The 13,961-nt window shown below is 42.5% G+C and overlaps 1 protein-coding gene and 1 pseudogene across 3 annotated transcripts in view; one reads left to right on the forward strand and one right to left on the reverse strand.

Moving 5' to 3' along the window:
* The window catches only part of RANBP6 (RAN binding protein 6), a 404,812-nt gene that overhangs the window by 309,625 nt on the left and 81,226 nt on the right, over positions 1–13,961 (forward strand). The gene's annotated exons all lie outside the window — the stretch shown is intronic.
* Positions 1,888–5,801, reverse strand: LOC129524586 (uncharacterized; annotated as a pseudogene).

Here is a 13,961-nt window from a genome sequence, read left to right on the forward strand (position 1 = left end):
GCACAAGTTGTGGGGCCCTTTCTCAAAGTTTCTAACTTCTACTAAATCCAAGCACTTCCCTCTGCTATCCCCAGCCCCAGGAGTGGTAGCTGCTTCCTGCAGTTGCTATCTCCATGTTACTTTCATTGTTGTTTTTTTTGTTTGTTTGTTTGTTTTTTAATTTAATCCTTTCAGTTACCTAGTTACCAACCGTTCCTTAAAGTCTCTATGTTCAAGTAACTGGTGTAGCTTCTGTTTCCTGCTTGCACTCTGATAGAGTATATATAAATCTATTTTCAAGAAAGCTTTAATTTTTTCAAATTTGTATACTAAAGGGTTTATTTTAAGGCTTAAACAATAATTGTAGGGATGTCTTCTAGACTACTCCAAAATAACCAATTAAAAAAATACAGCAACTTCCAGGGAACACTCAATTTATTTTGAAAATAACATTTTCAAAGTTATTCTTTGGGTGTTGAAAAGCAAATAAGTCCTATCCAACCCAAAAGAAACCTACTAGTTATTTTCCTCCAGGAAGAGAGAGAGAGAGAGAGAAGTTAATTTTTATTTGTATAAATTTAGGGAGTACAAGTACAATTTTGTTACATGGATAAATTGAGTGGTGGTAAAGCCTGAATTTTTAGTGTATTCACTGCCAGAATAATATACATTTTACTCACTAAGTAATTTCTTACCCTACGCTTTCTTCCCACGTTCGGAATCTCCAATGTCTATCATTCCACACTGTATGTCCATGTGTACATGTTATTTATCTATTACTTAAAATTGTCTTTCTGCTTATCAGGAAGTATATTTTAAGCTGAAACATAGAGGCACCAGCCTGATAAAATTCGGAGGGATGTTCATGTATGCTAAAGTGTGTTTAGTCCAGAGAATTTTCTCTGCCCCAGAATTTACACACTTCGTTCTTTGCTATGTTCTTATCATCACAAAGCATTTCTCTATTATTCAGTAGGCAGAAAAGTTCACACCAATGATGATCAAAGGCAGGAAATGGAGGCATAAAGGGCTAGGGCTAAAAACCAACTTTTATGAAGTACTTGCTCTGTTCCAGGTGCTAGCTCATATATCTTTTCTAGCAACCCAACATTGTAGGGATTGATATTCCCATCTCACAGATGAGCACAGTGGGACTTACAGGGATTAAATAACTTGTTCTGGGGTGTGGAATAAGCGTCAGAGCAGAGCCAGGATTCAAAACTAGCCCTGATACCTTCAAATTTTCTTATCTTTTTTATTTTTTATTTATTTTATTTTTTTTAGAAAACACTACCTTGCATCCATAGGACCCATGAGCATAAAGAAAGGACATATGACTGCTTGCCTGTCAATTCTGGGAATGAAGTGAAATGCTGTGAACAGTTACGTGTTTGCTGCCTGTATTAGTCAGGGTTCTCTAGAGGGACAGAACTGATGGAATAGATATATATATATATATAAAGGGGAGTTTATTAAGTATTAACTCATGCAGTCACAAGGTCCAACAATAGGCCATCTGTAGGCTGAGGAGAAAGGAGAGCCAGTCCCAGTTCCAAATCTGAAGAACTTGGAGTCTGATGTTTGAGGGCAGGAAGCATCCAGCATGGGAGAAAGATATAGCCTTGGGGGAGCTAGGTCAGTTTCTCTTTCCATATTTTTCTGCCTGCTTATATTCTAGCCACGCTGGCAGCTGATTAGATGGTGCCCACCCAGATTAAGGGTGGGTCTGCCTTTCCCAGCCCACCGACACAAACGTTAATCTCCTTTGGCAAAACCCTCACAGACACACCCAGGATCAATACTTTGTATCCTTCAATCCATTCAAGTTGACACTCAGTATTAACTACAACAGGTCCACACCTTGTCAACTTGAACCCTTACACATCTCCTGAGATCATACATAATCTTCAAATAAAGACAATAATAAAGTCATAATTATGCCTAACATAATACAACTATCCTTCATACAACCGGAAACACCCCAATCCCCAAACCAAATACTATTACATAAAGTTAATACTTAAATGCTGATGTGAAGTCAGTAAATCTATGTCACATGATAAAGGAGAAAGGAAATAAAATGAATTTTTTTAGTACAAATGTATACTTGCACAAACATGTTTTTAACAAAAGAAGGAGGAAATACTCATGACAATTACAGTCCTCGTTTCTGCAGCTGGTCACGTGGTCATAGCTGATATTGATGACTACCTTCTTCTACTACCCATTCTGTATTCCCTTTGCCTTCAGCAAGCACCTCAACAAGTTGTGTTTTTTTTACCTGGTGGAGTGACTCAAACCTTCATTCCTGAAGGGTCTGGATCATTTGTAGTCCTGCCTGGATTAGGCTGTTGTAATTTCCCATGCTGTGTGGAATACCATGACAGTGGATAAGGCATTCCGTGAGTTCACAGATGGTAGTCTTGGCAGAAGCATTGCATGCAGAATAGGCAAACCCATATTTAGAGTAAGTGTCTATTCCAGTGATGACAAACCTCTGCCCTTTCCATGATGGAAGACCTTAATCACAGGGTATGGTAATACTAAGAGATGCCCTAATGCTCTCCTGTATTTCATGCATACTCTTCCTTACCTCCATTGTGAAGTAGGAGACTGATTTCATCTTGATAGCCTGGGTCAATCACCCCAGCCAACACTATAACTCCCTTCTTAGCCTGTTGACTTAAAGGTAGGAGGAGTCCAAAGTGTCCAGGTGGCAATCTTAACTTCCAGTTTAATGGAATCATTGTTTTGTCTCCTGGTGGCAGAGTTTCTCCCTCTGGAACTAAGACCTCTAGGCCAGCAGAATGTAATGTTGTGGGAACAGAAAGCTAAAATGTTGCTAGTGACTCACTAAGGGTGATCGTGAGTGGTGTCACTTACACTTCCACACCTTGATTCCTGGACCCGTGAATCCTGGCTATGGGAGAAACAGTACCATATATTGGGCATTGATTCAGAGGATACACAGCCTTTTGGAGAACTTTGCCCTAGCCCTGCGAAGTATTGTCACCTAGTTGGCCTTGTAATTGTGACTTCAAAAGGCTTTCCCACCATTCTATCAATCCAGCTGCTTCAGGATGATGGGGAACATGGTAGGATTAGTGACTTCCATGAGCATGAGACCACTGCTGCACTTCTTTAGCCAAAAAGTGAGTGCCTTGGTCAGAGGCAATGCTGTGTGGAATACCATGATGGTGGGTAAGGCATTCCGTGAGCCCACGGATGGTAGTCTCAGCAGAAGCATTGCATGCAAGATAGGAAATCCTATATCCAGAGTAAGTGTCTGTTTCAGTGAGGACAAACCTTTGTCCTTTCCATGATGTAAGAGGTCCAATATAATCAACCTGCCACCAGGTAGCTGGCTGATCACCCCAAGGAATGGTGCCATATCGAGAGCTCGGTGTTGGTCTCTGCTGCTGGCAAATTGGGCACTCAATAGTGGCCATAGCCAGGGCAGCCTTAGGGAGTGGAATGTTGCTGAGCCCATGCATAATCTCCTTCCCTGCCACCACGGCCACTTTTTTCATGGGCCCATTGGGCGATGGTGGAGTAGCTGGGGAAAGAGGCTGAGTGGTGTCCACAGAATGGGTCATCTTATCCTCTTGATTATTAAAATCCTCCTTTGCTGAGGTCACCTGTTGGTAAGCACTCAGATGGGATACAAATATCTTCACAGTTTTTGACCACTCAAAGAGGTCCATCCACATACCTCTTCCCCAAATTTCTTCATCACCAATTTTCCAATCATGCTGCTTCCAAGTCCCTGACCATCCAGCCAAACCATTGGCTATGGCCCATGAATCAGTATATAATCACATACCTGGCCATTTCTTCTTCCATGCAAAGTGCAAAACCAGGTGCACTGCTGGAAATTCTGCCCACTGGGAAGATTTCCATTCACTGCTGTCCTTCAGAGGTGTCCTAGAAAGGGGCTGTAATGCTGCAGCTGTCCACTTTTGGGTGGTGCCTGCATATCGTGCAGAACCATGTGTGAACCAGGCCCTAGTCTTCTCTTCCTCTGTCAACTGATCATAGGCAACTCCCCCTGAGGCTATTGGTGCAGGCTCGGGGAGAGAAGGTAGGGTGCCAGGAAAGGAGACCGTGGGCATTTGAGTCACTTCCTCATGTAACTTATTTGTGCCTTTAGGACATGCTCAAGCCCGCTCATGTATTTACCACTTTCATTTGATGATGGAATGCTGCTGTGCATGACCCACTTTATGACTAGATGAGTCAGAAAGCACCCAGTTCATGAGGCAGTTTAGGATGCATGGTAACTTGATGACCCATAGTCAAATGTTCAATTTCCACCAAAGCCCAGTAATAGGCCAAGAGCTGTCTCTCAAAAGGAGAGTAGTTATCTGCAGAAGATGGCAGGGCCTTGCTCCAAAATCCTAGAGGCCTCCACTGTGACTCACCTATGGGAGCCTGCCAAAGGCTCCAAACAACATCCCTATCTGTGACTGACACCTCAAGTACCATCTGATCTGCTGGGTCATATGGCCCAAGTGGCAGAGCAGCTTGCACAGCAGACAGGACCTGTTGCAGAGCCTTCTCCTGGACCTCACTCAAAACTGGCAGCCTTTCAGGTCACTTGATAAATGGCCTGGAGTAACACACCCAAAGGAGGAATGTGTTGCCTCCAAAATCCAATGAGACCCACTAGGCTTTGTACCTCTTTCTTGGTTGTAGGAGGGGCCAAATGCAGCAACTTATCCTTCACCTTAGAAGGAATATCTCAACAGGCCCCACACCACTGGACCCCTAGAAATTTTGCCGAGGTAGAAGGTCCCTGAAAGTCAGATTTATTTCCCATCCTCTGGCACGCAAATGTCTCACCAATGATTCCAGTGTGTTTGCTACTTCTTACTCACTGGATCTAGTCAGCATGTCATCAATGTAATGGACCAGTGTGATATCTTGTGGAAGCAAAAAGCGATCAAGATCTCTCCAGGTAAGATTATGACACAAAGCCAGAGAGTTGATACACCCCTGAGGTAGGACAGTAAAGGTATATTGCCGACCTTGCCAGCTGAAGGCAAACTGGCCTTATGAACAGGAATGGTGAAAAAGGCATTTGCCACATCAATGGCTGCATACCAGGTACCAGGAGATGTGTTAATTTGCTTAAGCAATGAAACCACATCTGGTACAACAGCTGCAATTGGAGTCACCACTTGGTTAAGCTTAAGATAATCCACTGTCATTCTCCAAGATCTATCTGTCTTCTGTACAGGCCAAATGGGAGAGTTGAACAGGGATGTGGTGGGAATCACCACCTCTGCATCTTTCAAGTCCGTGATGGTGGCACTAATCTCCACAATCCCTCCAGGGATGTGATATTGTTTTTGATTTACTATTTTTCTAGGTAGAGGCAGGTCTAATGGCTTCCTTTTGACCTTTTGCCCTATAATAGCTCTCACCCTACTAGTCAGGGAGCCAATGTGGGGGTTCTGCCAGCTGCTAAGTATGTCTATGCCAATTATGCATTCTGGCACTAGGGAAATGACCACAGGATGAGTCCAGGAGCCCACTGGACCCACTACAAGTCAGACCTGAGCTAAAACTTCATTAATTACCTGACCTCTATTAGCCCCTACTTTAACTGGAGGATCACAATGACGTTTTGGGTCCCCTGGAATCAACGTCAGCTCAGAGCCAGTGTCCAGTAGTCCATGAAATATCTGATTATTTCCCTTTCCCCAGTGCACAGTTACCCTGGAAAAAGGCCAGAGGTCTCCTTGGGGAAGGATGGGAGAAAGATTTACTGCATAAATTGTCAGTAATGTAGTGGGGTCCTTCCTCAAGGGGACATGGCCTCCCCTTCATTCAAGGGGACATGGCCTCCCCTTCATTCAAGGGGTTATGGGTCTGTAAACTGACTTAAGTCTGGAAATTGATTGAGGGGCCATGATTCTCTGTTTTTATAATTCAAATTCAAATAAGTCTTTTGTCCATTTGACCTCGAAGTTTTCTGCTTATATAAATTAAGTAGGAATGCAGTAGGCTTCCTATCAATTTCACTTCCAGGAACACCGTGATTTATTAGCCAATGCCAGAGCTCTACACCAGTCAGACTATTCTGATTGCCCCTTTGTTTCTGCCGTCCATTATGGTAGCTACGCCCAACTTGCCTTTGACGGTTGGGTGCTGCCACTTGGCCCCTGCCACCTTGGGATCCAATTATTCCCATTGTATTTAAATCTTGTAGTTGAGCGACTATGGTTCCCACTGTTAGATCTGACATACAGAGAAGAGCAATTACAGGGTTCTTTAAAGATGTAGGTGCTGCCCTCACAAATCTATTTCACAAGGCATTTGTCAGGGGTATATCTTCTGGACCCTCCCAGCTGGGATGAGTAGGTCTAAAGTGACTAATCCACTCTACCATCCCAATCTCCCTAAGCCTTTGGATCCCTTCCTCTACATTAAACCCAGGGAGATCAGGCTTTTCCAGCTTATTCACAGTGGGCCATCTTTTTATCCATATTTCAGCTAACCAAGCAAAGAAATTATTAGAACCTTTTTTAACTCCCTGAGCTGCAACATTAAATGCAGAGTCCCTACTTAGTGGGCCCAAATCAATAAATTCATCCTGATCCAACACTACGTTCTTTCCACCATTATTTCACACCCTTAATATCCATTCCTATGCCTGTTCTCCAGATTTCTGTTTATGTAAATTAGAAAACTCAAGCAGTTCTTTTTGAGTGTAGGGCACCTCCTCATGGGTCACAATCTCAACCTCACCTTTAGGGGCCCCCCAGGACTTTAGTCTAGTTATAGGTCTAGAAGCAAAACAGGGTCGTTAGTAGTGACTACTGAGGAAAATCAACATTATCTTGCCAGGCAACTGCCCATCAGGGGAGGCCATCACTGTTGCCTCAGGCAAGGCAGGGTTTATCTCCTCAGGCAAAGGTGTAAAGGCTTATGGCAGCATAGGATGGGGAGGGGATGTTGCCACTACTGGGGATGGGGAAGCTGTTTCTTCTGGCAAAAAAGGTTCATCAGAGTTTACTAACTCAGTGTCTCCAGCTTCATCAGAGTCCTCCCAACATCCCCATTCCAAGTTGCAGGCTCCCATTCTTTTCCAATCAATGCCCTCATTTTAACAATAGACACATGGTGAGGCTGTGCATGCACCTTTCATTGCAGGTCAGCCACTTGCATGATAAGAGCTTGTCTCTGTTTTTCCACAATTTCAACTCTTTCTCTACAGGAGATAAGACTCTCACTCAGGGCAATCTTAGCAGATTTGAGGCTCAGTATCAGCTTCTGAAGCCAGAAGACAGAATCCCTGAGTTCATAATTTTCTTTCATCACTTTGTCCACTGAACTTAGGAGCAACCAACCAGCTTCATTATGTTCCTTGGTTCTCCACATATGGTCAAAGGTATTACGTATAGAGTCACTAAACTCCTTGCCTCTCATAAGTAATGAATCAGGAGTGCCAAATGCATTTATTTTGCATAACTCTCTACAGTTCACATCAAGGACTATCAGTGTTCTCTATACTAATAGAAGTAGAGTCCTTAGCATTTTGGGGTCTAATCATATTAAGCAGCCAACTCCAGAAAACCCCAAAATAATGAAAGAACTCCATTCCTAATATTCAATATTTTCCTGCCTGCTTATTTTCTAGCCACGCTGGCAGCTGATTAGATTGTGCCCACCCAAATTAAAGGTGGGTCTGCCTTTCCCAGCCCACTGACTCAAATGTTAATCTCCTTCGGCAACACCCTCACAGACACACCCAGGATCAATACTTTGTAGTCTTCAATCCAATCAAGTTGACACTCAGTATTAACCCATCACTCTGCCTACAAGAGTGGAAGTCCAATTGTTCTATTTATCACATTAGTTTCCTTTCTCCTCTTTTCCGCTCACAGCCTGCAATCAGGACATCAGGCTCCAGACCATAAAGTCCCTCTGAAAACCTAAGAGCAATCAAATACCTGTATAGTGAGAGTGATCCATCTTTTTGTAGTTTTTTAGTACTTCTGTAATGCTGCTTAGCATATGAAGAAGGCCTCTGTAAGGGAAGCTGTGCTGAGAAAAAAATAAAGAAATATAGATTTGGACATAGATATTGACATAGATAAACATTTCTCTGACAAATTTTGGAGAGGAAGAGAAAAGTGCAAGTCTGATAAAAAGTGTCAGTGCTGAAAACCTTGTAAGCAGGAATGAAAAAGAGTTGTAAATAACAGAGCCTAAATGAGTAAGTCTTTGTCAGTTTCCCATCCCACAGCTGCTTAAGGGAAACTAGTCTTTCCTAATAAGAGAAGAAATACAATTTCTCAGTCTATGGATTATTCCACATCCTGAGTTTGCCTGGGTCAAGGACTCTCAATAAACATGATCTTATGACTAACTTTACACTGATACAGAATGACAGTACAGGAAAGGAAGGCCAGTGCTATGGTGCAAGCAATAATTTCTTATCACAGTTTTCAGAAAAGATTATTTGTTGCCAATTTAATTTCCCTTAAGCAGAATCTCTGCATCAGGGGACCAGTCTGAGACAGGACTTTTGAAATAAGCAAAGTTTACCCTCAGCACTCCTTCCTGCCATTTCTCTGCTCCTTTCCCTTTTTCAGGTGGCCATGGCTCTGAGACCACCTCCTGGCTGAGAAGTTGCCACACTCTAACATTGCCTCCTGTGCCACACTCCATCTTCTGTTTCATTTTCTCCCACCTCAACTGCCTCACGCTATTCACACTCATTCAGAGCATAATGTATACAAGTCACCAAGAAAATCCCAAGGAAATGGGAAAACAAGGGCTCATGTTCAAGTTATGAAAACTTACAATGCTCTGTGCTCCTTTTTGCCATTGCTCTGACAGGTGAATAAACAATATGATCTGCTAATCTATGTTATGATATGAATGACACCATACTCTACATGCTGAGGAATATCTCTGAAACCACCAATGCAAAATTATGTCAGTAAGAGAAATCTGACATAGTTGACATCATCTTGCTTCTAACCTCCAAGCTGTCCTTGGTCATACCTGGACGTAGGCTAAGCTAACTCTGGGAGGAGTTTAATTTATAGTTGAACCTTAAAGCAAGAATAACAGTAGCCCTTCCCAAAACTAAACCCCCTTTGTAAAACTAACAAAAGGCCAAGGTTAGGATTATGAGAGTAACACAAAATTTTCTTCTTGGTCACTTTGCAAGCCAGGAACCTCTGGCTGGTGATGCACCACCTGGGCCTCACTCAGCCACACTACCTGCTGCTGGAGATGGCCTTTACCTGCTGCAGGAGATGGCCTGCCTACTCAGCCCACCCAGGCCAAGTCTGGCTTATACACTGGCTCCCAAGTTATTGTCCTGCACCCAAGAAGAATGAGGATGCATTGACATTCAAAGAGTGAGCAAGACAGGGAGTTTTATTGAGTGATGAAACAGCTTTCAGCAGAGAGAGGATGTGGGGGTGGTAAGCCCCTTCAATATGGCTGCATCTGAGGCTCAGAATGGGGAAGGGGCAGGCCTAGGTAGTATTGGAAAAGGCAACATTGATTGGTTAAAAGGCATTATTCAGAAATAATCAATCAGGAAAGTGCAGGCAAACAGGAACAGAAGTTCTCCCTCTGGGTTGCGGGTTTCATCCAGGACCAGCAGTCTGGGTTTTCAGCCTTCAGACTGTTTTTGGCTTGGAGGTGGGGTTTCACTGGGGACCCACCCCTATCTGCCTAGGCATTTGGCTGCCTCCTGCTGCCATCCAGAGGGTCCTGAATTCTGCTAAGATGTAAGCATAGTTAAACGATTACCAGCCATTGTTCCAGAGGTCACAAGATTTGTAACTTCCCTGGTTACTCATGTGAATAACATCACTATTGTGGAAACTAAGATTGGGCTTTTGAGGTTTTGTTTCATACTTTTGTATTTCTGATAACTGGCTGACTGGCTTCCTCCAAGTGGGGGCCACAGACTGGTAGAAATATGGGTCATGGATCCAGGTCAGAGCACACAACCCATGATTCAACCAGTCTGTGGCCCCTGCTCAGAGGCTGACTCAGTTCAGGAGGACTCTTTTCCACACCAAAATGATTGCATCCCCAACCAGTCAACATTGGTTGATTGCCCCATTCTCTACCTCCTGCCCCCAAGCAATCCTTGAAAAACCCCAACCTTCAAGGCTTCAAGGAGACAGATTTGAGTAATAACTCCATCTTCCATGTGGCTGGCTTTGCATTAATCAAATTCTTTCTCTACTGCAATACCATGGTCTCAGTGAGCTGGTTTTGTCTGTGATGCAGGCAGGAAGAACTCATCAGGTGATTACATCTGCATTTTAAGAGAATCTTCAGAGATAGAAAATTTATCCCAAGAGGATGATTCCGCTAATGGTGGAAGTTTTGGTAGGCAACAGGCAGTGAGGGAGATGTGCTGGGACCAGAGGTATACTTCAAACTATACTCTGAAGATAATTATTTACATCAAGTCAGACTGTCAAGTGGTCTCCACAAAACATAGAAATTTTGGCAGGGCCTGGTGGCTCATGCCTGTAATCCCAGCACTTTGGGAGGCCGAGGTGGGCAGATCATGAGGTCAAGAGATTGAGACCATCCATCCTGGCCAACATGGTGAAACCCCATCTCTACTAAAATACAAAAATTAGCTGGACGTGGTGGCATACGCCTGTAGTCCCAGCTATTTGGGAGGCTGAGGCAGGGGAATCACTTGAACCTGGGATGCAGAGGTTGTAGTGAACTGAGATCGCACCACTGCACTCCCGCCTGGTGACAGAGCAAGACTCTGTCTCAAAAAAACAAACAGACAAAAAACATGGAAATTTTCTGATAAAAATGCATTGGCTAGATCAATAGAAAGAAAAATAGGTAAACAGAGGAAAAGATAGCTAACTGATAAATGGACAGATGACCTGAAAGTTTACTGATGATTACTTACATGATATCTTATTACCTATTTAGTATAAAAAAATTGTTAACAGGCACTGGAGAAGTGGCAAGACAAACAGACAACACTAAAGGCATCCTGGATACGGATATTGAAGAAAGAAGCTATCATCACTAGGGCTGGGAGAACAAAGAAACAAAAAAAAAAATCCAGATAAGCACAATCAGAAATGACAAAGATGACATTACAACTTATCCCACAGAAATACAAAATATCCTTAGAGATTTATGAACATCCCTATGCACACAAATTAGAAAATCTGAAGAAATTGATAAATTCCTCGAAACATACAATCTCCCACAGTTGAACCAGGAAGAAAGTGAAACCTGAAGAGACCAATAACAAATTCTTTTTTTTTTTTTTTTTTGAGATGGAGTCTCACTCTGTCACCCAGGGTGGAGTGCAGTGGCGCAATCTCGGCTCACTACAACCTCTGAGTTCATGCCATTCTCCTGCCTCAGCCTCCTGAGTAGCTGGGACTACAGGCGCCCACCACCACACCCGGCTAATTTTTTTTTTTTTGTATTTTTAGTAGAGACAGGGTTTCACCGTGTTAGCCAGGATGGTCTTGATCTCCTGACCTCGTGATCCTCCTGCCTCAGCCTCCCAAAGTGCTGGGATTACAGGCGTGAGCCACCGTGCCTGGCCAACAAATTCTTAAATTGAATTAGTAATTTAAAAAACCTACCGGCTGGGCGCGGTGGCTCACGCCTGTAATCCCAGCACTTTGGGAGGCCGAGGCGGGCGGATCACAAGGTCAGGAGATTGAGACCATCCTGGCTAACATGGTGAAACCCCGTCTCTACTAAAAATACAAAAAAAAGCTAGCTGGGTGTGGTGGCGGGCGCCTGTAGTCCCAGCTACTCGGGAGGCTGAGGCAGGAGAATGGTGTGAACCTGGGAGGCAGAGCTTGCAGTGAGCCGAGATCGCGCCACTGGACTCCAGCCTGGGCAACAGAGTGAGACTCCATCTCAAAACAAAACAAAACAACAACAACAACAAAAACCTACCAACCAAAAAAAGCCCTGGACCAGATGGAGTCACGGCTGAATTCTACCACACATACAAAGGAGAATTGGTACCAATCCTACTGAAACTATTCTAAAAAATCAAGAAGGGGCTTCTCCCTTGCTTGTGTTACAAAACAAGCATGATCCTGATACCAAAATCTGGCAGAGACACAATGGAAAAAAAACTTCAGGCCAATATCTGTGATGAATGTAGACACAAAAGTCCTCAACAAAATACTGGCAAATGGAATCCAACAGCACATCAAAAAGTTAATTGACCATGATCAACTAGGCTTCCTTCCTGCAATGCAAGGTTGGTTAAACAAGCAGAAATCAATAAATGTGACTCACCACATAAACAGAAAAAAAAATAAAAACCATAGAAACCATATGATCATCTCAATGGACAGAGAAAAAGTTTTTCATGCAATCTGTATTAGTCAGTTTTCACGTTGCTGATATAAACATACCCAAGACTGGGTAATTTATAAAGAAAAAGAGGTTTAATGGACTCACAGTTCCACCTGGCTGGGGAGGCCTCACAATTATGGCAGAAGGTGAAAGGCACGTCTTACATGGCAGCAGACATGAAAGAATGAGAGCCAAGTAAAAGGGGTTTCCCCTTATAAAATCATCAGATCTCATGAGACTTATTCAGTACCACCAGAACAGTATAGGGAAACTGCCCCCATGATTCAATTATCTCGCACTGGGTCCCTCTCACAACATAAGGGATTATGGGAGCTACAATTCAAAATGAGATTTGTGTAGAAACACAGACAAACCATATCAAAATCCAACATCTTTTCATGATAAAAAACCCTCAGTAGGCTAGGTATTGAAGGAATTTACCTCAAAATAATAAGAGCCATCTATAACAAACCCACATCATACTGAACAGGCAATAGCTGGAACCATTCCACTTGTGAACTGGTACAAGACAAGGATGCCCACTCCTATTCAACATAGTGCTAGAAGTCCTAGCCAGAGCAATCAACCAAGAGAAAGAAATAAAAGGCATCCAAATTGGAAAAGAAGTAAAACTATCTCTGTTTGCTGATTATTTGATTCTATACTTAGAAAACACTAAAGACTCTGCCAAAAGAGTACTAGAACTGATAAATGACTTCAGTAAAGTTTTAGGATATAAAATCAATGTACAAAAATCAGTAGTATTTCTGTACACCAATAAAATTCTAGCTGAGAGCCAAATCAAGAACACAATCCTGTTCACCATAACCACACAAAAATAATGAAATACTTAGGTATGCATCTAACCCAGGAGGTGAAAGAGCAATACAAGGAGAACTACAAAACACTGCTAAAAGAAATCAGAGACAGCACAGATAAATAGAAAAATATTCCATGCTCATGGATTAGAAGAATCAATATCATTAAAATGGCCATGCTGCCCAAAGCAATTTACAGATTCAATATTATTCCTATCAGAATAGAAAAAAAACCATTCTAAAATGTATATCAAACCAAAAAAGAGCCTGAATAGCCAAAGCAATCCTAAGTAAAAGGAACAAAGTTGGAGGCATCACATTACCCAACTTCAAACTATACCATAAGGTTACAGTAACCAAAACAGCATGATACTGGCACAAAAATAGACACATAGACTAATGAAACAGAATAGAGAACCCAGAAATAAAGCTGCACACCTACAACCATGTGATCTTCAACAAAGTCAACAAAAATAAGCAATGGGGAAAGAACTCCCTATTCAATAAATGGTGCTAAGATAATTGCCTAGCCATACACAGAAGAATAAAGCTGGACCCTTACCTTTTACCATGTATAAAAATTAACTCAATATCTAAGTGTAAGACTTCAAACTATAAAAACTCTAGAAGAAAACCTAGGAAATACCCTTCTCAACATCAGCTTTGGTAAATAATTTATGGCTAAGTCTCCAAAAGCAATTGTAACAAAACCAAAAATTGATTAAGCGGGACCTAATTAAACTAAAGAGCTTCTGCACAGCAAGAGAAATTATCTCAGACACTTTTCAAGAAAAGAGATACAGGTGGCCAACA

Source organism: Gorilla gorilla, chromosome 13 (assembly GCF_029281585.2).
Source record: "Gorilla gorilla gorilla isolate KB3781 chromosome 13, NHGRI_mGorGor1-v2.1_pri, whole genome shotgun sequence".
In the NCBI taxonomy this organism is placed as follows: domain Eukaryota; kingdom Metazoa; phylum Chordata; class Mammalia; order Primates; family Hominidae; genus Gorilla; species Gorilla gorilla.